Source organism: Ornithodoros turicata, chromosome 1 (assembly GCF_037126465.1).
Source record: "Ornithodoros turicata isolate Travis chromosome 1, ASM3712646v1, whole genome shotgun sequence".
In the NCBI taxonomy this organism is placed as follows: Eukaryota; Metazoa; Arthropoda; class Arachnida; order Ixodida; family Argasidae; genus Ornithodoros; species Ornithodoros turicata.
The window spans coordinates 36716301-36742851 of record NC_088201.1 but is presented as its reverse complement, the minus strand read 5'-3'; the positions used below and the strand labels follow the sequence as shown (position 1 = coordinate 36742851).

Below are 26551 nucleotides of genomic sequence, written 5' to 3'. Positions count from 1 at the left end.
AATAAGTGTCTACACTGTATTCTTATTTTATACCGTGTTATAGCGCAGCGAAGCAACTGTGGCTACAAACGTGGACAGATGGAGAGAGGATAGCAGGAAGGAGTGGGGGACGGGGCGTTAGTATGCATCCTTGGCCGACTTCAGGGGGAACTGTGCCGACATCCGTCTGGAAGGTCTGCCGGAAGACCCAGGGAAAACCTGAGACAACACAACAGATGGAAAGGATTGGAACATACAACATCCCTGTCTTCAGCATGACCTTGGAGTAATCACCGACGGGCGAATGCGGCTATCCACTGGTAAGCCGAAAGCTTGTCACAACTAATTAGAGCTCGCAATGTAATGACCGTACGCGCGGAATTTTTTAAATGCACCTTATAACTCCACTGCATCGATTTGAGATGGTTACTTTGGAGCGATTCCATTTGTACGTTCATCGTCTGCCGTAATGAATGGATCCATTGAAGGGTCACATGTCACCTGTGGGAACGTGACTGACAGCAACAAGTGTTTCGCGTAAACAAGTGGTCTTTCGCGTCACAAGGGCACTCAGCCGTGAAGCAGAGAGACCTAAACAGTTGCAGGTTGGCGCTTGCCAAGGGTGACATCAGAAAGCGACACAGAGGATTTCGGTTGCGCTATTTTGGCGCATACTGTGCGCGGCTGGGTGGCGTGGGAGGCGCCGGACGCACTGATGCATCCGCGAGAAAAACAGCTTACCTTACATGTGCAGTCAGCGACAGAATGAGCCGTTGGCAGGTCCTAAAATGATTAGAAAAAAAAAAAAAAGCTGCTTTTAAAAGACCACAATGTAAACCGTCATCAGACGACGATAGGCACGGGAGAAAAGTCTGCTACGAATGACGCAAGCTCTAGTATTATCTTTGATACGTTGAATCGATGTATCATTTTGCCAGCGTATTACTGCTAGAAATAATAAAGTATTCCGGCAGTATTAGAACAAATGTATTCGTTGATGGGACGTTGCTGTGGTTATCCTACTGTATAACAGTAAACGCAACGAGCCATTTATTGCTCCGTACATTGCAGTACAACAATGTGTCTGTCGCGGTGGCTTTAGCCCACTAGAGTGACTCTATATAGCCCACCACCGTGAGCCACGATCTATGATCGGGCGACTCCGACACCAAGAAACCTCCCCGCTCTTTATTCGTCTTGAAGCACAGCGTGCAAAAACTCGCAAGCTGCATGCATGTGGAATATACGTATACTTTTCCATGATAAAGAACAGACAAAGGTAAACGCTGTTAGCAACGCATGCAGGTAAGTATTTTGACCTTCGACAAGGAACCCCGACATGTAACAAAAAAAAGAAAGAAAGAAAGAAAAACGAAACGTAACAGCACTCCTCAGGCGCAGCGAGGTATCCTCAACTGTGCGATTTTCATTTGTGGAAGTCGAACCAAGGACGAAGAGGTTTTGTGAAAAGTGATTATTTTTGTCACTGTCGCCAGACGAGCGTCCCGCGTTGCAGTCTGTCAAATAACGAACACATGTCTCTAAAATTGTGGGTGGCCGTGTTTCATAGCTGAAGTGCTGGTCGCAGTAAGATAAGGCACAAGATGGGGCAGCAAAAACAGCAGCAGGTGTAGTAGGAACCTAAGGTGGTGGTATAGTGACGGTGGCTCTCAGGGATGTACCGAAATTTCGAGTGCATAAGGGTGGCTGGCAGGTGCCTTATTAGCACAGCGCCTCCGTTCGCTATGCAATGGATGATCGTGCACTCTAGAAACAGAATTTCTCCGCATAGCATACCCCAACCATTGCCACGAATGGCAGGGTTACAGAGTTGGAGGTAATTCGTTACAAGTAACTCCTTACTGTAACTAAGTTCCTTTTTTCGGTAACTTATAACTTAACTCGGTACTTTTGCGCCGTGGTAACTTTCAGAGGTACTCGTTCCTTTTTCAGGTAACTTTGCCAAAGTAACTTAAACTAAGTTTCACGTTACTTTTAATTCGCTTTTCACTCACGTCCACAAATTTTCTTGCTTTCATGGCATTTTATGCCATAAAGCGTGATATTCAATCAATGACAGTATTCAGGAGGTAGGAACCGCTGCCTTTGAAATCATAGATTGAGAAGTTACCCGTCAAAAAGAACTCGTTACAAGTTAAGTTACCGTGTGAAAAATGTAACTAAGTTAATAACGAAGTTCTTCAATCTGAAACGTAACTCGCAGTTACTGAGTTACTTAAAAAAAGAACGAGTTACTTCCAAGTTACTTCGGACACAAAATTGCATTACGCAGGTGCAGCGCGCATGAGCAGTTGAGTTGGCCCTTGAGTTGCCTGCGAAGGAGTGCAACACGCTTAGATCTTTTCGTTTATGTCCAACAACAGACCACTCCCTGTTTGTAAACAAATGACGTAATAGTGAAAAAATAGCTAGGAAACGACGTAAGTGTTCGACAGCGCCACAAATTTGGTAGAATTGAACTACGCTCGAAGATAAAGGTGCAAAAGGTCGCGCCCGAAAGCCACGATCTTGAGGGGATTACGATATGGTCCCTTAAAGGGACGCGACCCTTGGTCCTGCTTTTCTTTCAGTGGGAGGCAGAGAACAAGTGCCCGTTCGTGGAACCTAGCCCTCTCCTTCCGATTTGTTTCGGTTTCAGTCTGTCTACCAATGTCATGATGACGTTTCTCTGGTATAGAGGTCTATTTGAACGCTTTGCATCTTAACCCCTGTGGGTGCAAAATGGTTCAGCTTCATTTCAATGGCAGCGGTTCTTACTTCCTGAATAAAATACTGTCATTGATTGAATATCACGTTTCATGGCAAAAAATGCCATGAAGGAACCGGAGAGAAAGCAAGAAAATATGTGGATGTGAGTGAAAAGCGAGTTAAAAGTAACTTGGAACTTAACTTAAGTTACTTTGGCAAAGTTACCTGAAAAAAGGAACGAGTTCCTCTAAACGTTACCACAGCGCAAAAGTACCGAGTTAAGTTACAAGTTACCAAAAAAAGGAACTAAGTTACAGTAACGAGTTACTTGTAACGAGTTACCTCGAACTCTGATTGAAATGAAGCTGAACCATTCTGCGCCCACATGGAGTAAGATGCAAAGCGTTCGAACTGTTGGACATAAACGAAAACGATCTACGCGTGTTGCACTCCTCCGCAGGCAACTCAAGGTCTAACTCAACTGCTCACGCGCACTGCACCTGTGTAGTGCTATATTGTGTCCGAAGTAACTTGGAAGTAATTCGTTCTTTTTTTAAAGTAACTCCCTAACTGCGAGTTACATTTCAGGCTGAAGAACGTCGTTATTAACTTAGTTACATTTTTCACACGGTAACCTAACTTGTAGCCAGTTCTTTTTGACGGGTAACTTCTCGATCTATGCAGGGTTATCGCTTCTGATTCGAGGAGAGAAGGAAGCGTACCCCCCCCCCCCACACACACACAAAAGAATGAGCCCCGTGCCCATCTCACAGCTTCAGTACTGTTAAGGCATACTCATAGGGCACAGGTATGAGAAAATGATAGTTCCGTACATCTACACAGCATGCACAAAAGTAACGCAAACGTGCAAAACTCATGCATGCAATACTGTAGTGAAATCCAAGCTTGTGTAATACGAATTGGCTAGCCAGAACATACGAGACTATTCTGTGTAGAGCTGGCGCAGACTGAGGTGGGAACATATCTTCAGTGACTGATGGAACCTCGGTGGGCTTGGGGACGAGACATTTGCTAAGGACCATTTTCTTTTCTTTTTGTCTCCTTGATCTTGGCAACTTGGCCATGTATTTTCCACGCTAACTTGGAAAAACCGCAAAGTCAAACATGCAGGATTCTTGAACAATCCTGTGCTGCGATTGGACGCATCCATGTAAACGCCTCGTTCAGATTGGAACCGGATTGGAACCGGAACTGAATACCGGAATTAACCATTATTTAGCAGGAACTGAACCGCAATTACTAGCGCCATCTTGGTGCTGAACCGGAACCGAACCGATCCAAAAATTTCGGTTACGGGTTCGGGATACCGGTTCGGTTCGGGTTAGTGTGTGCCGCCTGTTATCTATTCCATCGTTTGGTGGCGACATCCGTTTTATGTGACATCTATACTCGAGATCTGGCGGTCCATTCGGTAGCGCGGGACATACAAGGAAAAGGGTGAAGTAAGTTGCCCCCTCGCCGCCGCTAATAGAAGAAACATGTTTTGTCATTCCTACCTTCGAAAGTTTGCAGCACACTCTTAGAAATGATGGTGGTGGTGGTGATAGGGCTTGCCGTTGTCGGCCTCACGTAACGGGAGGAGGAGCCTATTTTGTTACCATTATGCACGGCACAAAATAGGCTCCTCCTCCCGTTTTCAGCAAATCAGGGGCGAGAACGTGCTATGCGAGGGCGTGCTATGTGGTGAAGTTCATTTCTAAGAGTGCAGCAGCGCATTCACTCTAAAAACAGAACTTCACCGCATAGCACGCTGTGCGCCAACCATTGCCGCGGATGATATCGCTTTTGATTCGAGGAGAGAGGGAGGCGTACGCCTTTTTGTGGCAATTTTGTGGCAAATGACAAAAAAGGCGTACGCCCCTCTCTCTCCTCGAATCAGAAGCGATAACCCTATCATTCGTGGCAATGGTTGGCGCACAGCGTGCTATGCGGTGAAGCTCTGTTTTTAGAGTGTTGTAACAACATCATGTGGAACATTAAAAACGTAGCCAAAGAACCACTATGTTCAATAAGGCTGCACTGCACTGCTGCTGCAAGTGTGCCGCGACTCGCCGGTCACAGCAGGTCAGTTCTTCCATTTGCGACTTGCAAGTGCCCCATCCCCGGCGCACACAACGGCGTGTGCGGCGCACTTCTATAGTTCCAGTTTTAGAGGTGTAGAGTGTAGACGCTGGCCGAAGTTGTGCCAGTCTCTCAGAACACAGACGCAAAGATGGCGAAAAGAAGTACACGGAGTTGAGTGCAAGTGTCGGTGAGTGAAGCTCCCCCAACTACATATATGTTAGTGGATCAACCTATAATGACGATCAAGAAGGCAAGTTTTGAGACTTCGATGGGGCGTTGGAAGATTCATTTTAGCAATAGTGGCTATATAGTTCATTTGCCCCATGAAGATGCGACATTAACAAATTCCAGAAACTAGGTGTGGCTCTGACATCCTTTGTCCTTGTTCAGATGTCATCCTGACATCTGAAATATAAGTACCAACACATATTTCATGCTCTAGTCAGTAGTCACACGGACGTCCCACTTCCAGATGACGTCTTACCGTTATAATCTAAGCATATCGTTTTATTTTAATTTATTTTTTCGCAATTTTAATCATATCCTGTTGGTCGAAAAACAGAAATCAATGCATAAAAAACGTAACCAAGAGATCTTGTATCATTTTTAGTGGCAACTTATAATTTTGTAGCATATTAGAACCTCGAACCGGTTCCAAACCGGTTTACAGCCTCTGAACCGGTTAATCGAATCGATAAATGTGAACTAAGGAGCTGAACCGAACCTTTATGGCCGAACCCGAACCAAACCGAAAAACGTATCGGTTCGACGCTCTGCTAGCTACTATTCAGGCACCCTAGTTCAGATCAATCTATAGCACCACTCAGTGACATGAGCACTGTTTCGTCTAATGTGATGTGATGTGATGTGATAGAGGGAAAAAAAAAAGGGCACTGTTACGTGTACCAGCTGTAGATTTCTTGTTCATGTACCCTTCGATACTTTAATTCTAATAATCAAAGGAAGCTATAAATAGAATGGGAAATGATAGCAAAACCGGTTGTATGACGTCACGAATCTTTCATGACACAATTTTGCGAATAAACGCGTGAGTTGTCGAATGAAACGGACCGCCCGACTTTGCCTCATCTTTTACTTAACGATAAAAGTACGGCAACTTTACGGCACTAAATTAACCTACGAATTAACCGACCACCGACGTACGTGTAGCTCACGATTGTTCCCGACGTAAGTCCATGAATTAACATTATCATTTAGGAGATTCGGATACGAAATTGATCACTGTGGCAACTAACGTGCAGTTGAGAGAATAAGTATACACTTACATTTAGGAGATTCTGATACAAAATTGATCATTGTGGCAACTAACGTGTTGATTACTGTTTCTACGACAAACATGTCGCCGAATCAGTGTGACTACTATATACAGTTGAGAGAATAGGTATACGCTTACTAACTGGTATTTTGTGACGTATTTTCGATGAAAAAACCTGCCAAGTATTCGCGGTATCGCACCTACGCAAAGCAATTTCCAAATCTCACCTAATCTGGGTTCGGCAAAACGGATTACCACACAAGCGATCACCAGAGTCGGCCGTCAGCCCGTTACTGCTCCCAGTGACCGCTCAGGAACAACCTGCAGAGCGCGTTTACGTTCAAGCTCAAGGTTACTCCGCCTCAATCGTGCAACACATTTTGCGCGCGCGCTTCGTCTGGGCACGACCGTCCTTTGTGTCTGGCGCGCGATTCGAAATTTGTGATTTACCCGTTTTTACCATCGAGTTTCTTCTAACTGGAGGTGCACTGCAATCAGGACTCAATTGAATGAAACATCACCCGTGTCAGACTTGCTGTTCCGGTCACCATTATGGGAAGGACGCTATAACACCTCGACAGCGAGTACCAGGGATTTCCCTACACCCCCCTCAGGGGGGGTGTACACCCTCCCTGCATTTTTGCAACACCCCCCCCCCCCTGAAATTTCTCAGGTGACCCCACCCAGCTCGGCCACCAACACGTTCTGGTAGTGAGTCCGGCGCAGCGAATTACATCCCGTACTCTCAAATTCGGGCTGTAGGACCACAGTCATGTAGATGATCGTACCATGCATTTGTCCAAAATCATTTGAAAGTGACTGTGCAATGCATATATTGCGCGTATGTACATGCAAAAATGCATGCGGGCATGCAAACTCAATGTGGATCATGAAGAGCCATTTGCGCCCAACTCAACTAAGCGAGGTATTCTAAGGTTTTCACCGTTGACTGCTAGGTGTTCGTTGACAAGATGGTGGTCTCTTATCTTTGTCGGTCGTGTGATCATGCATCTTAATGTTGAAATGCCGTTCACAATGAATCTCTATTCTAATGTACTGTGTGCTAAAGTAATAACATGTACAAATAAACCGGGAAAACTGTGCAGAGATGTCACCATTGTGCCATGATTCTTTCCGTGTCTAAGAAAAATTCCGTAAGTGGAACCTTCACCAAGCATGACCCCCCCCCCCCCCTTGAAAGCTCGGCACCCCCCCAGTAGTGAATTTCTGGGGAAATCACTGGCGAGTACTATATAGTTACCCTCGACTCAGTCTGCCAAGTTGTGTGTATACGCTTGGTTATAGTTATAACAGCCTTATCTTCACCTCTTTGTTACGGATAATAGGGTACATCAGATTGCTGTATTGTTCTATTTGGTAAGTATGCCATATCAGCCTAATTATCCGAACTTCAATGGTAAATTTGAGGACGTCGTCGTCATCAATCGTCGTCGTGAGGCAATCGTCATCATGTAACTATCTCTCTCTTGAGGTCTATGACCAAGAACCGTGTAACAGTTCTGCGACACGTACCTCAGCACACTGGTGCAAAAATATTGATACATTTTTCGTACGCAAAATCCGAAGCGGTGCGACGCATTGAAAGCTCTGGAGCATGGGGGTAGCTGGCAGGTGTCTCAGCAGTGCCGTGCTTCATTTCTGCGAGTTGCAACCTTGAACTACCCATCCATACACCCCCATGGTCTCGCACTTTCAGTACACTGTGCTGCTTGGGAATTGTGTTCCATGAATAATCGAGCCTGTCGATGGGGTGCATTGTTATTACTGAGTAGTCTATCTGTAACTCAGAAGCATCTCCCAGGAGTGACAGAGGATTCCCATCACATTCTGATGGAGTGTGATCGTTCTCGCGACGAGCCAGCAGGCGCTGAGACGAGCCCTGTACAAAATAAATGACAGACCATTTGATGTAGTGAAGGCGTTGGGGGACTGGCCTGCAGCCCATTGACAAACCGCGGAACGTCAATTTATATTATCTCTTAAGATCATAGACAAGAAGATCGTTCTATAAGATTTTAGGCAACTGCCGTTAATTGCTCTGTAGTAGCCATTCTCACGTTAAGCAGGAGCTATATCTCCATATTTGTGCTACTACCACCACCATCATCATCGTCATCTGAGGAGCAGGGAGAGGGTCATTTCCTCCATGTCACTTCGCTCGCCCTGTGAATCCGTTATCTTGTTCAAGAAGAAATGTTCTTTCCTGTGCTCTAGACTGGGATGTCTGTTACACTTCTCGTGCATAGAACACTGCAAGCCCGCGGGAGCCCATAATTAGCTTTTTTGCAGACGTGTGCACATTTTCTCACGTCGTAGCTCGCTTCTGTCGTTCGCATTGCTCATGTTTCACGAAAAGAAACCCTGAGTGCGTCTTTGACTGCTTTACTTGACCACGATTCCATGCGGCACAATCATATTTTCGCTTCTCTCTTCTCTCTTCGCCGTTCTTCCAAACATAGAATTAAATGATTATTTTACGACTCCCTCCTACGACGGCCCTCCTGCGACTGCACGTCCGTACAGGAGGGCCGCACGCTTATCACTGTTTCACAAGTTCTACCACTCTCCTGCCATCAGGTCATCCTACATCAATCCTCCTCACAGAATATCATCTCGCATCGACCACGAACTCAAAGTTGCCCGCTTAAAATGTAACACTCAATCATTTTCAAATTCCTTTTCCTCCAAGACTGCCATTGAATGGAAAAACCTCCCGCTTCACATCGTTACCATAACTGACCCGTCTCGATTTTGTAATTCTATTTCCAGTGTATATATCTTGCGTCATTTACGATACCTTGTGTAACCTACTTGTATAGCGTTGTTGTTGTTGTTTCCATTTGTTGCTGCTGTTTTACTGCCTTTTTTCTATGTATTATTTTTTCCTCACTTCCTGTAACCCACTCTTCCCATGTAACGCAGTATGGGACTTTTGAGAGTACAATAAATTGATTGACTGATTGATTTTAAATCTAACCAGGTTTTAGTAAATTCCCCCTCCTGCGTCATGTCACAAAAATGCGACCCAACAAGGACTTGAACAAAAATTTCACCGGAAGAATTCTTAATTCTAAAAATAGAACGTCCTTTCTGAGGCCAATATAGGCTCAATTAGACGCGTTTCTACTCGGGAAGGAGCCGCTGCAGGAGCCGCTGTAATTTCCCTGTTGTGCTCCCTGAAAAGCAGCACCGTTTCTGAGAACCGCCAAACAGAATCCCTCCGGCCAGCATGGAGCGGATAAACACGGTAGCGGCAGAATAATTATTTTAAAGTTTTGCCAGTGTTGAGCTCCATGAGACAGCAGGTGGCGTGCTGCACTACCGTGACCTCTTCAACTGAAGAAAGATGATGGCATATTGGCAACCTGCCGATTCCTTCGACGGAGCAACAGGTGGTTCTCCTCCGTTTCGCAAGCGACCGGTTCAACAGTCGACCCCGTCGCCAGAACCTTCTGGCCCATTACACCAACATCGTTCTTCAAACTATATCTTCTCACCGCAGTCAACTGGTTGCGCAAGATTTTCGGAACCGACAAATAAGAGGAAAATATGGGGGAGGCTCTCCAGAGTCGTGCGGCTATACAGTGCCTTCGCTTCCTCGTGAGGCTACTCCGAGGGGCAGTGTATACCACGTAATACCTCCGCTTTGGGTGAAGTTCGCTTTATTGCTGAAAAATGAGGGGCCGAGACACAAGCCGACTCTAGTGTGCAACTACCGGCTACAGCCAATCAATTAAGAAAGAGAGGGCAGAAGAACTTCATGCCCATCTATCCGCGGGAAACTGTCGACAAAAAGAGAACGCAAATTCTGCGAAGCGCGCTTGCACAAAAGCAATTTCGATGGCAGAAAATCTACGATACGTCGACCTTTAGAAGTGAGCTGTCTTCACTCTGTTAATATTTGTTTGTTTGTTTGTTTATTTTTACTACAAACGTAGCGAGGAAGCGACAGGCTAAAGGTATAGCATAGCTACCTGACACGGCCTGAGCACCTAAAAAATTTCATACATGTAAATAAATATATTTATTTATTTATTTATATTTATTATATATTTATTTACTTTATTATTTCGATAACTTTAAGCATTTCTGCCAAACTCCGATGCCGAACCCAAGAGAAAGTTGCTGCGTGTATAACTATATAGTCGCGTTCATGTTACACGTCTGATAGGGAAGGTCCACGTTCCCGGCCACGTATTGGAAATTCTTACTGTTCCCAACATCAAGAAATATTTGATGGCAAATATACTCGCTACTCTACGCTGATGTGTGTAGTGATGTGTGTGAGTAGAGAGAGATGCGATTCGTCCGTTGGCTTCCGCGAACACGCTATGCGCCGCTGTCTGAGAATAGGTTCAACATAGAGCTCGTACCACGTTATTTTGTGCCCTTTTTCACCTGCCCAAATCTGCGCGTTTTTTCCAATTAACCACTTTCCCCACTATTCAATTAATTTGTAAATTCCAGAAGAGTGAACAACTTTTAAATGGCGACGAGTAAATGGCCAAGAAAGAGTGAACGACTGAGGAAAAAGGGATGTTCAGAGTGTAATTTATTGATTGACTGAATCACTAACGCTGACCCGCCGCAGTGGGGGGCTGAATAGATGAGTGAAAAGAGCACACACAATAACAATACGCCTAGTATAATTAACGCCATTTAGCGAAGGGTAACGCTTTAATATTCGTCATTTAATCGAGAAAAACGGATGTATCGATGTCTCGCGTCAACAGCATTACTCTTTCGTGGTCCTTTTACAGCCAGCGGCAAACTGTTTGCGTGTACCAGAAAAATTGGTTTCGATAGTGCTTCCTTCTAACCCGTCTCGGCGCGTCTCTCCAGGAAGCCGCGTGGAGCCCTGCGGGCTGGTACGCTTCACCTTGCATCGAAGTCAGTGAGCAGGTGAAACCGAAGGATCGTCAATGACATGGCTCCTCGTGGCAGGTGGGGTTCGGTAGTATCTCTTCTTCACCTGTTTGTCGCCGCCGTGGTGGCACGCGAAGGTCTCAGCTGCTGCACTCTTTTGCTGCAGGCACTTGGCACACGCCTAACGAGTCGAGCTTCGCAGAAAAAAGGGGCGACAAGTTGCAAAAGACAGACGTCACTAAAAAAGGTTGCGTATCTGTGGCACACTTGCGTTTCAGGACATATGCTTGCATATACTGCATGGTGGACGGGAGGAATATTAATCGTGCTGTCCGACATTAGAATTTCCATCGACATGAGCTGATCGTCAAAACTGATTGGCAGAACAATCATATCGGAAGAACATACATATCGGTGAAAGATCTCTTGTTCATACATATCGGGATCATCAGTTGTGTGCAACCTACATCCTTCTGACCCCAGCGAAAGGGCAAGGTAGAGAAGAGTATAAAAATGACAGGGTCCCTTATGTTATGAGCCTGCATTCTAAACGCGAAGAGAAAAGAAATATGGACAACCAGGGGCATATGGACTTACTCTGCGGAATGTTGCTCACAATTAATATCGGCATGTGGTATTTTATTGGCCAATGGAACAGAACTCGAAAAGACTACTTTTAATGAACCTTTCTTTTTTTCTCAGCGGGACTGCGACGAGACACCGGGGTGCCACCCCCGCGCTTCCGGCGGGTATAACAGGTGCACTGCGAGAAGCTCGCGCTGGTCAAGGCGGGATGCTTGGCCGGCGTCCCGTTACTCCGGATGAAGCTGCAACCGGAAGCTGCGCACCTGTGACGGTTCTCTAGCTCTAGGATACAACGCAGACACACAGCTATGTATGGCTCCATGTCAGTTTACAGCGAAACTATATACATATCTATGCGTTACCTTGGCTTTCCACTCGAAGACATGAAGTAATTTTAGACCTTTTGTGGAGCAGATATATTACCGCAACCATTACTCCCTTTCGGAACAACATGCACCGATGTTTTATGCGAACTTTAGGAACTAAGTATATATCCGCACTGCTGGGAAGTAAGTTTCAGGGTCATGGGACTAAAGTGGAGAGTAATTGCAATCTATAGGGGGACCACACTATGAAAACAGAACTTCACCGCATAGCGCCAAGAGAAAGGGGGCGCACGCCTTTTTGTTTCAGTTACCGTACATCCCAATTGCGTACGCCCCCCTCCCTCTTCGAATCAGAAGCGATAACCCTATCATTCGTGGCAAATGGTTGGCGCACAGTGTGCTGTGTGCTGTGAAGTTCTGTTTTTAGAGTGATGTAGAAGCTGCACTTGCTCTTCAATTCACCCCTCTCTTTTTCATAGAGTGTAAACGTTTGAGTGGAAATATCTCCCCCATCCCCCCTTTTTTTTTTCTTCTCTACGCATTCTCATAAAAGAAGGACTAGAATAGCGTGTTGGTTATAGACTTACACGATAGACGAACCGAACGCGAAAAGAAACACCTGTGTTTCCTTTCGCGTTTATAATGCAAGTTCTTTTAGAACCAGCCAATGCATACTTTACATTAGAATAAATTCATCGGGCAAGTACACACGTAATTCCGAACTCAATGTAGCTCAATTTATGGGTTGCTTTTTTCAAGTTGCTATACAACATTGCAGCAATACGACACATGCTGACACATGTAGTACCCCATTGAAATACGTGTTGTCCAATACAGGCTTATCCGATTTCTTTCAACTAGAATCTCAAAGATGTGTTGGCAATGGACACTGGTGGACGGAGCATTGGCGGTCAGTCTGCGCCTTATTCGTTATAAAGCAAAGTGTTGCTGAACGGGTACACCACAGATGACGCCATCTTTACTCTTAGAGAAATGCCGCCGCATAAATGCAACCGACTGTTCCAATATTGACTGGGCGGAACTCGGCAGGATGCACGCCCCCGTTGGTGGAGCGGTTCCTTTGGCACAGTCCTGCGAGTTCGTGCTAAATTCCGGAAGCCGTCTGCCGCCACTTAGCCGGAAACATGGCTGGGCACATGTGCCCGGCCGGCATGGATGAGGATGCCGTTGGTATATTGTTGTCGATCACTACTGTTAAGGACAACAGGTGGCATGCAATGGTTTCCTTTTCTGGCATGAACCGACACGTGAAATAATCATAAAAAAAGTTCCGACTCGATTACATCAAGTGTTAAAAATTCAAATTGTATTTCACTATGAATTCCATAATTTACTACGTCATGTTACCGCCGGCGCAACGGAATGTCTGTAAGATTTTGTGTGGCAGTTTTCTTTTTATGATAAATAAAGTTCTTTTTAAATATAAAGATGAATACCAAAGTTTCAGTAAGGTTATATTTGCCAGTGAAACATGTCGATCCGCACTCTTGAAACAGAGCTTCACCGCATAACACGCTCAAAGTCAACCATTGCACAGAATGATATACCGTTATCACTCCTGATTTGTGGAAAACGCGGGGCGCACGTCTTTTTGTGACAATTAGCATGACTACGTGTCACAAAAAGGCGCACGCCTCCCGTTTTCAACAAATCAGGGGAGAGAACTATGCCATTCTGGATTATGATTGGCTCAGCTTGTTATGCGGTGAGGTGAAGTTCTGTTTTTGGAGTGTACACGTCAGAGCATCACCTAACACACAGCCAGTTGAACACTTCATATTAAGCGTCCTGTCAAAATGTTATTATGTCACTTTCTCTCTCTCTCTCGTCTGAAGGCAAGTGCAACTCCATTCCACTCAACCTTACATACACGAGATAGAGCCACCCAAAAGCGCAGGCAAGACAGAGTTTTTTTTTTTTTTTTTTTTTTTTTTTTTTTGCGACAGGAGGCAAAAAGACAAAGCTCAGACGACACTCTGCATGACTATAATCCCATCGTGCTTTATCAATAAACTACAAGGAAAAGCTACCGCTACGTTTCATACAACCCATGATTTCAAATGCTATGCACTATGCGTTTTAGTTAGACAGCTGCCATATGTAACTCCACAGACATATATATTTCGCGTGTAGTGAATAACGAGGTTGATGGGAAACAGCACTATCACTTCCGGGTGCGAACAATCAAAGCGATGCTTTGTGTGCACCCAACCAATTAAAGCGTATGTATACTGCAAAATCATTGGCAGAACGTGCTGTTAAGATACTGTAAACACTGCATTTATTTGCCCTATTATGCAAAGGGCGATCCGACTATGTGGAGCAACGGAGTATATATATGTGAGGCTATTGTCGCGACGCTAAGTCACTTGGGAAATGAAGATGGGTTAAATAGAAATATGGAGAGGGTTGGTTCAAGTCTACATTGGGCCGGCTACTCGAACACGCTTATAGGGTGGCTGCTTCCGCTAACACATTTCTAAATGACGTGTTTTCCCCTAGCGTCTTAAGGAAGGAAATCACAGAGTACTCGTAGAACACAACCTGTCGATACACGATTGGTAAGTTACCAAGTACTTTCTTGATGCGAAGAGGACCGCTGGCGTATCTGTCCAATTCATTAATTGGCGGCCACCCAACTCGTACCAGGACAGCTCATATATGTTTGATTTAGACAGTGACGGAATCCTACTTTCTGACGATTATCTATTTCTGGTGAGATGTATTTAGGAGGGCAATTGCATATATTGACTTCAGTACAGGCTTATGGTAGTATTTTTTTTTTTTTTAAGTAGACACGATTAATTTTACGGCGCAGTGATAGTAGCGGTATGTGAAGGGTACATTTCATTGAAGTGGATGCTCGCGGAGCGGTTATAATTGCCGAGGACAAAACGTAAAGCTCTACTTTGGCCACATGGCATGAATGAGTAACTCACAGGGTTGGTCACCGGAAATGGTAACGAAAACGAGAAACGTTAACAACCCGAGTTCCGCAGGAAACGGAAATAACAACAGAATTATTTTCGTTTTCCTTACCAGAAACCGAAACGGAAAGTAAATTCAAGGGTAGTAACGGAAACGGAAACCGAATTGACTAACGTAATACTCCTTCTCCCTCTTTTTAAATTTAATTTAATGGAAGTGAATGTACTAGTTTCTTTACGTCTTCAGCCTTCAGCCGTCAAGTCTTGACTGTTTCTCTTGACTGTCTGTTCAATAGTACTGTCCCTCTGTTTGCATCGCGTTTCTACAAGATCCGGGGACCGTTAGAATGAATACCGGAATGTCGCGAACGGGTGGAACGACTTCAAGGAAACAGAAAGCGAAACTGGCATCGAAAATAGCTCCGAAACGGAAACTGAGACGAAATTCTGCTACGGTAACGGAAATACAAACCGCAACCGAAAATCGTCTGAAAACGGAAACGGAAACAGAACCAAAAAGTCGAGCTTTTTGGGGACCGGAAACAGAATCGGTAACGCTATTATTTTCGGTGACCAACCCTGGTAACTCCTGATGACAGACCCGAATTGCTGCCGCGTGTTCCAGGTTTGAACTAACGAGGGTTTTTGATCGTGTTAGTTTCAAATTTAGAGGGGCAAGGAAGAAATTACGTTTGATGTGGCCTAACGTTCGACTGGGGTTGTTAACAATTAGTGTATTCAATAGGTGGTCGCTACGATGAGTTAGACGATTATTAGACGAGAGGACACTTGATTACCGAATCTGTGTTATACATATTTTGTGTTTTAGTACATGCTTGTATCGTGAAGTAATTGCTGTCTCACGTGTATTTATTGTGTATTTTATTGTGGTTCAGCTGTGTTTTGCTTAAGCTGTGGTGCAGCTTTTTACTCCGTCCCTGTAGAACACTCCTAAAACAGAACTTTACCACACAACACGCTGAAGGCCAACCACTGCACAGAATGACACCATTATCACTCCGGATTTGTGGAAAGCGCGGGGTGTACGCCTTTTTGCGACAATTAATTAACATAAACACATAAGTGTCACAAAAAGCGTGCGCCTTCCTTTTCGAACAAATCAAAGGTAAGAACGATGCCACTCGCGATGATGGTTGACTACACTCTAAGAAAAAACGGTAGAATTTTCTACCCATCTCGGTAGGGCTGTATTGCCACATTTCTACTCAAACCAATTTTACCCTTTAGTATAACTGCAGAGTAGAAACTGTCGTTCTACCAGCTTGGGTAGGAAATTCTACCCTTTTTTTTCTTGGAGCAAACGTGAGAGAGAGGAGTGAGGGAAAGGGACGCCGCCGCTTATGCTCGCGGAGGAGAAGGCGCGCGTGGATTGGCCCAAAATGGTAGAAGTACTGTCGTTCTACCAGCCTGGCTAGGAAGTTATACATTTTTTTCTTAGAGTGTAGGAGCGTGTTATGCTATGATGTTTTAAGAGTGCAAGCTTGTTGATTGTCTCTCTTCTATATTCCTCTCTTCCTCTTTTCTATTCCTCTATTCCTCTTCTTCTCTTCCATGTGGGCCGTATATCCTGCTGAAACCCGTCTCTACGTGGGTGCCATTGGACCACTTTGCGGCTCGATCTCCTATGGTGATACGGGGTGTAGCGAACGGAGAATCCTTGCGCTTCTCGTTCACATGGAAGACGACACGATGGCAGTGGGGTGCTGCGCAGTTTTCACATGGCAACGTGGACCAGCAATCAAAGGTTGTCCTGCCGCGCTTCATGAATGTATCCTTATGGTACCATGACCAACTTCCGTAAGTATCCCTTCCTTTATCTTTCGAAAGATACGCATTTCGGCCGATACATATGTGCACGCTCTTAAAACAGAACTTCACCGCATAACACGCTCTTCGCCAAACCATCATCTCGGATAACGTCGTTCGAACTCTCCACTGATTTGTTAAACGGGAGGCGTACGCCTGTTTGTGACACTTATGCAGTAATGTTAATTGCCACGCAAAAGCGTTCGCCCTGCGTTTTTCACAGGAGTGATAACGATGTCATTCTGTGCAATGGTTAGCTTTCGGCGTGTTATGCAGTGAAGTTCTGTCTTAAGAGAGCATTAGGTGACATAAACCTTGCTAACCTCGCTCTTACAATAGGTAATGGTAAGGTAATTGGTAAAACAGGGCAGGCGGTGGTGGTAACAGGACCTCACCGCATAACACCCTCTGCATCAACCACTGCGCAGACCACAGCATCACGTGAGAGCCACCGTGGGTTTCAAACTGTAGCTGTCCATATCGATGCGGAAACAAAACAAAATAAGATAAAGCTACCCAAGGAGGTAGTGCAGTTCTACTCGATGACCCAACTGGAGGGTGTCATCCAGACCAATAACGGTCTTTGGCACGATCAAGTATTCGGCACATCCTCTTTCTTTCCCATTGTGACCCGACAAATTCTCTCAAGGTCAGCGTAGCCCGCCATAGTCAGCGTAATGGCTGAGAGGTGAAGCGTAGAAATGGCCGCTCATGCGATTCCGCGGTTTCGCAATTTCCGGAGAATTGCTGCACTTGTCTTAGACCAGTTGCCACCTGACACTTCCGATCAGTAGCAGCAGCAATTTATTTTTTATTCACGGCTCAGAGCGTCAGCCCCCACACCATTTATACATTATGCGAGAAATCGAAAAGACAAAACTACAGAGAATGTAGCATCTTGAAACAATTCCAATGAGTGACGAGATTTCCTGCAGAGCCTGCACTTCATCTAGAGTCTGCACTTCTTCGTCGGATGAAATGAGGACGCTGCACCAAACCTCGTCATTTTTTTTATTTTTTATTTGTGATGCTTCATTCTCTGTAGCTTTGTCCTTTCAATACCTCATTAACCTCCTACAGCCGGACTATTCTTTTCTCTTCTACTTCTTCAGTTCGTGACAACGTGGTGCAGGCTGAATGGATATTGCAGCACAGCGCGAGCAATGACAGCAACTATGTTTGTTTTGGAATAGTTGTCCTGGCTATAGCATTTCGACTGCATTATAAATAAACATAGCTGACCCTCGTAACAACAGCTGACAGAATTTCCTTTAGAACGATATATGACGCTGTACTGCAGCTCTAACAAGACAGCAGGCAAGTCCGAGGCTCGAGATACACTAAACGCGCCGATGATGCACGACTTGTACCCTAGTCAGACGGCAAACGGAACTGACGTAACTTCACCGGTAGCCAAACCATCATCTCGAATGATATCGTTCTCTCCCCTGATTTGTTGAAAACGGGAGACGTACGCCTTTTTGTGACAATTATGCACATAATTGTCACAAAAAGGCGTACGCCTCCCGTTTTCAACAAATCAGGGGAGAGAACGATATCATTCGAGATGATCGTTTGGCTACCGGTGAAGATATGGCCGTTGCTTTACGGTCTTAAGTTTGCCGTCTCATTAGGGTGTAGGTCACCAGTCACCACAGTAGATTTCCATCGCAAATTTTCATCGGTTAAGATGGAGGAGTGCGAACTGAGCACGGATGAACGCGAAGGGATCACTAACGTTTTGCAATCCAGGTTGCGGGTGGGGGTGAACCCGTGGAGCTTGCTTGGAGGCTGTCACCGTCCAAGGACGCTTTCTCCCCGACTGGATAGTGCCAAGTCCGTGTAAAGCACATCGTATTTTTATACACGCCCATCGCAAAAGCGGTAAGTGATAGCATATACAAAATTCACAAAGACTAAACGCAGGCTTATATCCCGGGTTACAAGTGCATCCGGAAAATGAAAAACGTGATTTAGATGTCCAAATACGCTGCTGCTGTCGGCTTAAATCAGACGGAACGTTTTCTCAGCGCAGGTGTACGGTCAGGTCGAGGCCACACTTGGGCTTTGAACCTGCCGAATGAGTTGCGCCTCTGCGGCCGGAGCTGCACTGTCGGAGAAGAAGCAATTTGTGCAGAAGTTACGGCCAAGTAAAATATGGAAGAGATTCCGTCGTTGGAAGGACGCTGTAGGGGCGTATACTGTGTTAAACTCCTCGTAGGGAAGGAGCGCATAAAGACTTTGTTTTTTTGTGTGCTTTTTTTTCTTCTTCTTCTTTATGTCGATTAACGACTTGACATACGTAAAGCACACTTTAGACAAATTTCTCGCTTCCAGATATAGACACACTCTTAGAATAGATGGTGGTGGTGGTGGTATCCCTACCTTGATTTGATGAAAACGGGAGCGTACGCCATTTTTGTGGCAATTATGAACCCAATATAAAGGCGTACGCCCCTGTTTTCAGCAAATCAGGGGAAAGAACGATGACACTCGGGATGATGGTTGGCTAGGAGCGTGCTATGTGGTGAAGTTCATTTTTAAGACTGTAGCGGCGTATTATTGTCGAGCGGTGTGGCCTCTCGGAACAGAACTTCGCCACATAACACGCTGAAGACCAACCGTTGCACAGAATGATACATTTGTTATCACTCCTGATTTGTGGAAAGCACGGGGCGTACGTCTTTTTGTGACAATTAACATAACTTCATAAGCGCCACAAGAAAGCGTACGCCTGTTTTCAACAAATGGGATTTAATCACTTCCATCGTTCGCGAGCCAACGAGGGGCGGAGCTCTCGTTAACACGAACACGTGACACGTTTCACGTCACGCGTGACGCGCTTTTTTCGTTAACGGGACAAAGGCGTAATCTCTTGCTCGCGTAACGACCGACGGTGTCGTCTGCCTAACGAATGTGTTCACGTGCTCACAGGCTTCATCGCCTACATGGCTCATGATCTAACGAGGCGCGAGGCACTCGGGAGGTCGAGCACGTGGTGTATGACGCGCTCTTTTCGTTAAAGTGACAGGGGCGTAATCTCTCGGTCCAGTTACAATCAAATTAGATCGTTTGCCTAACGAATGGGTCTACCCACTCGTTAAAATGTGAAACATCTTCATTTGGAGAATTGCAGAAACGGAATTTCTGCAGAAACGAACATGTATAGCTCCACGACTGTGTACAAAATGACATGCTCCCCCTTTCATCGTATTTACACCAGTGGTTACATGAGGGCTGTGAGATATTCTCGAGAAGATGCAGATGAAGACGAAGAAGTGACAACGACAAGCCATAGACAAACCAAAGACAAACCATGCGAGCTATCCAAACAAAATTAAACAACCTCGTTGGTCGACAAGATTACAGCCTCGTTGGCAGCTGTAGTTTGTTCAGGGCGGTGACATCACAACACGTAACGGCTCGTTACGAGCACGATAGCCTCAACGAAGAAGCTAAACGAGGAGCAGGGATTGTGCCACAGCAGGACGTCGACAAGTTTCTTCGTTTCCTTATTCGTAACGACACGCTGACGTTGAAGCTGCCCAAGAAAGATGGCGGAGTGATTCTTCGCTTGGGCGATCACACAAGCAGCTAACTGTGCACCATGGACATGATGGCGTCAGGATGCCTTTCAACTGGACGAGACAGATTCTGTAAAGTTCTTCCGTCCGCCAAGAAACGCTCTCCGCACCGTTTGTGAGGACTTGTGACCGTGTACTTCACTCCGTCTTGATAGCTACGGGTGTTGTGATGAACAATAAAGGCGAAATGGATGCATATAGTAGTGTTCGAATTGTTCTCTTTAATAGTACATTGCGGACATAGTGTTGATGTAGCAATGAAAGGAAGAGCAAAGGATTCTGTGGATTTTCTGAGGTCAATTGTCTTGAATAGTTTCATATAACGTTCTCTTGCTTCGCGCTGCTAACATGGAATTAAAACAGTTCAGTGACGTTCTGTTCAAGCTCACTGGAAAACTGTTGCACTGCGAATTTATTTTATTTTAGGCGTCAGGATGCCTTTCAACTGGATCAGACAGATTTTGTAAAGTTGTTCCGTCCGGGAAGAAATGCTGTTCGCACTGTTTATGAAGCCCGACTGTAAGGCTGCGCGTTGTACTTCCATGCTTGAAGAAAAAGTTTCATAAAGTTAATGAAATAAGTGTACACGTCGAGGAGAACGGGCAGCCTCCTCCTCTTTCTTCTTTTGATACTTCTGATACCACTACGTCTTTCCTTTCTGGTCTCGGACCCCCACGTGAACTAGAACTCAGCACACACTAGTTCTCGTATCATACTTAAGACCATTATCACCCGACACCATCGTCAGGGTAGGAAAATGATTTACAATTTTTTGCGTATAGCTCGACGATTATCCTTACAGTGATGTACATGTCTGTTAATTATTTTCACACGACTAGCGAACCATATATTGAGACGTGAAGAAAAAGAAGATGACGAACGAGCCTGGGAACGAACGTTGGAACGCAATGAGCATGAATGAGAGCACGAGAATGCGAGCTATCGGAACAAATGAGCCTCAATGAGCCCAATGAGCCCGCTCTTCGCTCAGGGCGGTGACATCACAACACGTGAGCACTCGCAACGTGCAAAATAACCACAAAGAAGAAGCTTCACGAGGAGCACAGATTGCGACCACGCAAAGCGTCGATAAAGTTGCTCGTTTCGTTAGCCTGAACGACTCGTTCAGCTGTCTCGTGCCGTTAAGTTGAACGTGTGAGAACGACGTCGTTCGGGATGAGGGTTCGGTAGGAGCGTGTTATGCGGTGAAGCTCTGTTTTAAGAGTGCAGATAAAGTACAACTCAGTACAGACAGAAAACTGAGCAGGAACCACTCGTAAAAATATTTCGCATTTCATATAGCTCCGACGCAGTCGGTCGTGATTGTGTGCCCCTGAATGCGCGCAATTAATGACATCTACGGGTGATTTAAATGTGGCTGAGTGGCTTTCCGTCACGCAGATTTACGTGAATCACCCGTGGTACTCCAACATTTTCCAATTTCTACTAAAATTTTCAATCCACGGAAAGTATTGTCACGAACGTCCTTCCATTCACCGGCACTAAAGGAAACGCGAATATAGTAAGTCGCACTAACCCACAAAAAATGGCACTTGCATAGCCTCCCAGAACTCCCCCCTTCTCGTCTTCAGTCGAAATCCTTGCACGTGCCTAGGCATAAGCATCCAGTGAGGTGGGGAAATTCTTGTGGCGCGATCAAAATTTACGATCGTCCTAAATGGGTCGGGATGAGTGACGAACAAGAGAGAGAGAGTCGCCCTCGGAGGAGGCTCTTAAAACAGCTTGCAACTCGCAAAGCAGATGCAGCCTGTTACTGCGTGAAACAACGTAATCCTTGAGTTAGAAGCGCGGGGGAAGCGCACATTCCCGACTTCCAGTTGGCACCTTGCAGGCATCTATCACTTGGCTCTATTTCGCCGTCAAAGTGTGCAGTCGAAACCCAGGATCCCTTTCCCCCTGACTGACGGTGAAATGACGCTAAAAACGCCGTCGGCTTCTTGAGCAAGCACGGGAGAGAGAGAGAGAGAGATGCACCTCGCCCAGAGTGCATTGACGACCCGCCTGTCTCCCTCTTTTGAGTCCTATTTGTGTGCTTTGTATCTACATAAAGTTGAAGAGATCGTGTTGGAAAATAGTAGAAACGCAATGAAACGGACAGCGAGGGACAGCTCGTTCACGTTCTGCACTTATTCGTTTTTCTCAGAAAATGTTACGATTCAAGTGTAAGATATTTCCAACAAAAGCTTACTGGCAAATTTAACTTCAGCCTCTACATCTACAAAGTCCGGAAGCATGTGCATCCCCACACTGGTGTTTCCAATAAGGCCATGTCAACCGCTTCGTTTATGTCTTAAAACAATCTGTTCCATGCACGGAAAAATTACCTTACAGAGGTACAAAGCCCAATTACTGCTACATGATCTTTTGCTTACTATGCTGGATCGTGTGTTTCGGTGCCACATGAAATAAACAATACAGCGCCTTGCAACGAGTCCGACGTACTCTAAGGTTTGCACCGAAGTCCAGGTGAGACGAGTACGAGTGGCTTGAAGCGTATTCGGCTGAAGCTCGCCTTTCATAGTGCAGGCAGCCGAGTGCCTAGTAGCAGTATAGAGTGTCTAGTGCCAGCAGCTATCGTCATCACCACTCATCAGCAGCTCTATCGACAGTCCAGCCTCAAAAATCAGCAATAAAAAAATACAATATTAAACAAATCGATACGACATATAGCTGGCCTCATCCAATTCTACACAGTTGCTATTGTATAGTAGAAGGTACCTCCAAGTCCTGATGGCACGATCCTTCGGCACGGGTTCCTTCGAATACCAAAATGTGGGGAACCACTGCCTTACACAATCGCAATGTGCTTTTATTGATCGAGGCTTATGATTTAAATAGCGAACTACAACGCAACAGTAACGAGGGCGGTTCAGATATGAACGGTAAATAATCCCCATAAATTGGGAGAGGCCGCTTTTCCGACCTTGGACACTGGAACGCTCGGCCCAAAGCGATGAAGCAGCGACTTCATGGACAGGGAGACTGATGCACAGTGCGACGTGAGCTCTACTGCTAAAAGGTGATACTCTACTCTACAGAGTGATTAACTTCTTGTCGTTCCACTGAATCAGAGCTACTGATCGTTCTCGTACTCGAGTGACGAGCATTAACCGCGCGGCGGAGCAATTCAAGTACGGACGAAGTTCTGTATCATTCGTTTGGGCGTCGGGAGCGTCACCTCCAGGGATGCTGGAATTACTGGGAATCTGCGGGAGCATCTAGAATAAGCAATAGAAGCAATAGAATCAAGGTCTACAGCCATAACAAATCGGCCAAGGCTTTGCTACTCCGAACGACGTCATGAACAGCAGTGCCATGATTATGTCTTAGAGGTCCGTGGCAGTTGAAAATCAGGCGGGGAGGCATAATCGGATATTTCAAGAACCACGTCAGTGCACGTGGATGGTTCGCGTCGTACAAGGGACATCCAAAACGAAATTCAAGGACCTAACCAATCATGCGAACGCGGAGTATGAAGGGCTTCGAGGCTCGCTCAAAGACGTGCAAGACAAAGGCGGAGAGAAGCTAGGAACATCCAAGACAAGACCAGATTCCTTTTTCAGAAACTCAAAATGGTAAACAGGAGACATTTCTGTGGGGGTCTGTTATGAACTGCTCCGCCAATCAGCGGGAACACGATCTTGCAGCGCGGGATGCGTGCAGTAGATCGTCGCCCTTTTACCCTCGGCAAGGTGCTGGGCTCCTGGTCTAGTCCCGCTCATATGCATCAAGGTCTCCGTCACTTTTGGGAGTTTCTGTCATCAACCAGCCTCTCCACCGTGCTTTGATCACCGGAACTGCCATCTCCATAATCATATTTCATTCTCTACAATTGGCACTGGGGCAGCGCCCAGCATGCTGGCCGGCATCAGCCCCGTCTCATCATCGTCTCTTTATGTGTGTGTGGCTGAATGTAGTCGCAGACTACTGCCAGAGACACACGCACAATTCCCTAACCTAACTACCTACCAATCGAAAGCGGCACATGCCAAGTTCCATCATGAGTCAAGTGACAAGCCCAACGCCTGGTTATTTTATCATGAGAGAACTGAAGTCGACACCCCGCTCATGAGAAGCTCGGCAATCACCAAGACAGGACGGCATTACTGATCAAGGGATTGTGAATTTGAGAGAGACAGCCTTGACCTACTTACTGACAGTGAGGCAAAGAGGAAACATAGCCCACCCCCAGATTGGCAAATCTCCAAAATCAAAGGACTGCTCAAGCGCGGGAAATAACTCAAAAGTCGAGACTCCTTCCGCTCCATAGGGATACTACTTCAAAACGATTTCAACTCCGACTAATAAAATGGCATATCGAAAACAACCCGTTGTTTCTCGCAGGTGTAACGTGATTTCGGAAGCACAGAGGCACCACCACAGACCCAGTAATTCACCTTGTGACCACAGAAGCCCCGGAGAAGAGCTCAAACTAGTAGAGTCACGATGTACACTCCTAAAACAGAACTTCACCGCATAACACGCTGAACCATTGCACAGAATGATACTGTAATCACTCCTGGTTCGTGGGAAACGCTGGGCGTATACCTTTTTATGGCAATTACAATAAATGCATGGGTGTCACAAAAAGGCGTACGCCTCCCTCTTTTAACAAATCAAGGGAGAAACGATGTCATTCAAAATTATGGTTGGCGATGAGCGTGTTATGCGGTCATGTTCCGTTCTAAGACTGTAGCCAACCATCATCCCGAATGACATCGTTTTCTCACATGATATGTTGAAAACTGGCCGTTTTGTGACACGCATGCAGTTACGTTAATTGTCACAAAATGGCGTACGCCCGGCGTTTTCCACAAGGCGCGCTTTCCATCGGGAGTGACAACGGTATCGCTATGTGCAATGGAATGCCTTCAGCGTGTTATACGGCGAAATTTCCGTTCTAAGAGGGACCATATACATATCCGGGTAAAGATAACCATTAATTCGAACTAATATGGCTTAGGCTAGAGTTGCGCTGCCAGCAATGGGGTAGGGTATCGTCCCTGGTGATGAAAACCATTTAAATAAAGTTTGTGGTTGTTGTTGGTGTTGCGTACGACTCTCTGCTTTTTTGCACTGCTTTCCAGAGGGACTCTGCATTTTGATTAGTTCAATTAAAATCCGGATGTATCACTGTTGGGGACCTGTAAGCGCGGCGAGATTCGTCTGCGTGTAATCATCCGTACCACGCACGTACACAAGAGTGGCTGTCGAGTGGAACGGTCTGTGCAGTTGTTTCTGTCGGGGGAGAGAGCTGCTGCCAAAAATACCTTCTCTCGTGGCGTGACAAATTGGTGACAGCGGCCTGCGAAGGATAGCCGTCTGCGACAGCGTTAACCTGCGCTTCACGATCAATTGCGTTGTCTGTCGATTCCCGCTAGCTTTACAGAGTGCGAAACAACCGCCGGGCGGGCCATACCGTGTTGATTTTCATTATTACACGTAAATTAGGCTAGGTGGCGTAAGCTATAGTGCCTTTAAAAGGGAAATCCCACAGAATCCGTCCATCTAGCCATGCACAGAACACTTCATAAACAGGGCTTCACCGCATAACACGGTCATGAAGCACCAGCACTCAGAATGATATCGTTCTGTCTTCTGGTTGTTGAAAACTGGAGGTGTACGCCTTTCTGTAACGCTTTACATGTACGTGAAGTGTTACAAAAACCGGCGTACGTCCCTTGTCCACAGCAAATCAAGAGACAGAGCGCTATCAGTCTGAATGCTGGTTGGCCTTGAGCGCGTTATGCGGTGAAGTCGGCCCAGGACGCACGATCCCCCCCCACCCCCCCACCCCACCCCCGTGATAGCCGTGACGTTGCCCGCCTGAGCGTGGCCGACCACGGTAAGCAGTTCTACCACCGCCAACACCACCACCACCACCAGAGTGCATCCTCGTATCAGCGTGCGTGCATTGGAGCAGCTCTTTGTGGTTGATTCGTCGAAAGCTGTTTCTTTTATCGATATTACTACACGCTCGGAAAACAGAACCCCACGACACAACACGCTCTTAGCCAATAATCATTCGTCATAATACCGTTCTCTCTTCTGATTTGCCCAAGGTTGGAGGCGCATGCTTTTTTGGGACACTCTGAATTTATGTCAACACTGTTAAAACAGAACTGCGCCACATAACACCCTGAAGGTCGACCATTGCACGGAATGATACAGTTAACGCACCCCATTTGGGAAAGCGCGGGAGTACGCCCTTTTGTGCTAATGAGCGTAGCTAAATAAGTGTCACAAAAAGCCGTACTCCTTCCATTTTCAACAAATCGGGGAAGAGAACAATGTCATTCTGGATGATTGTTGGCTAGGAGCGTG

At 45.9% G+C, this 26551-nt stretch overlaps 1 protein-coding gene across 6 annotated transcripts in view; it reads right to left on the bottom strand.

Annotated features, from left to right (window-relative positions):
• LOC135398297 (zinc finger protein SNAI2-like) overlaps positions 1–26551 on the bottom strand; it is an 84890-nt gene that overhangs the window by 36531 nt on the left and 21808 nt on the right. The window contains exon 3 of one of the 6 annotated variants that reach the window (XR_010424073.1): positions 721–762. The exons of the other annotated variants lie outside the window; for them this stretch is intronic. The gene's annotated coding sequence lies outside the window, so the exon portion shown is untranslated. The remainder of the gene's footprint in view (positions 1–720; positions 763–26551) is intronic. 6 annotated transcript variants of the gene reach the window in all.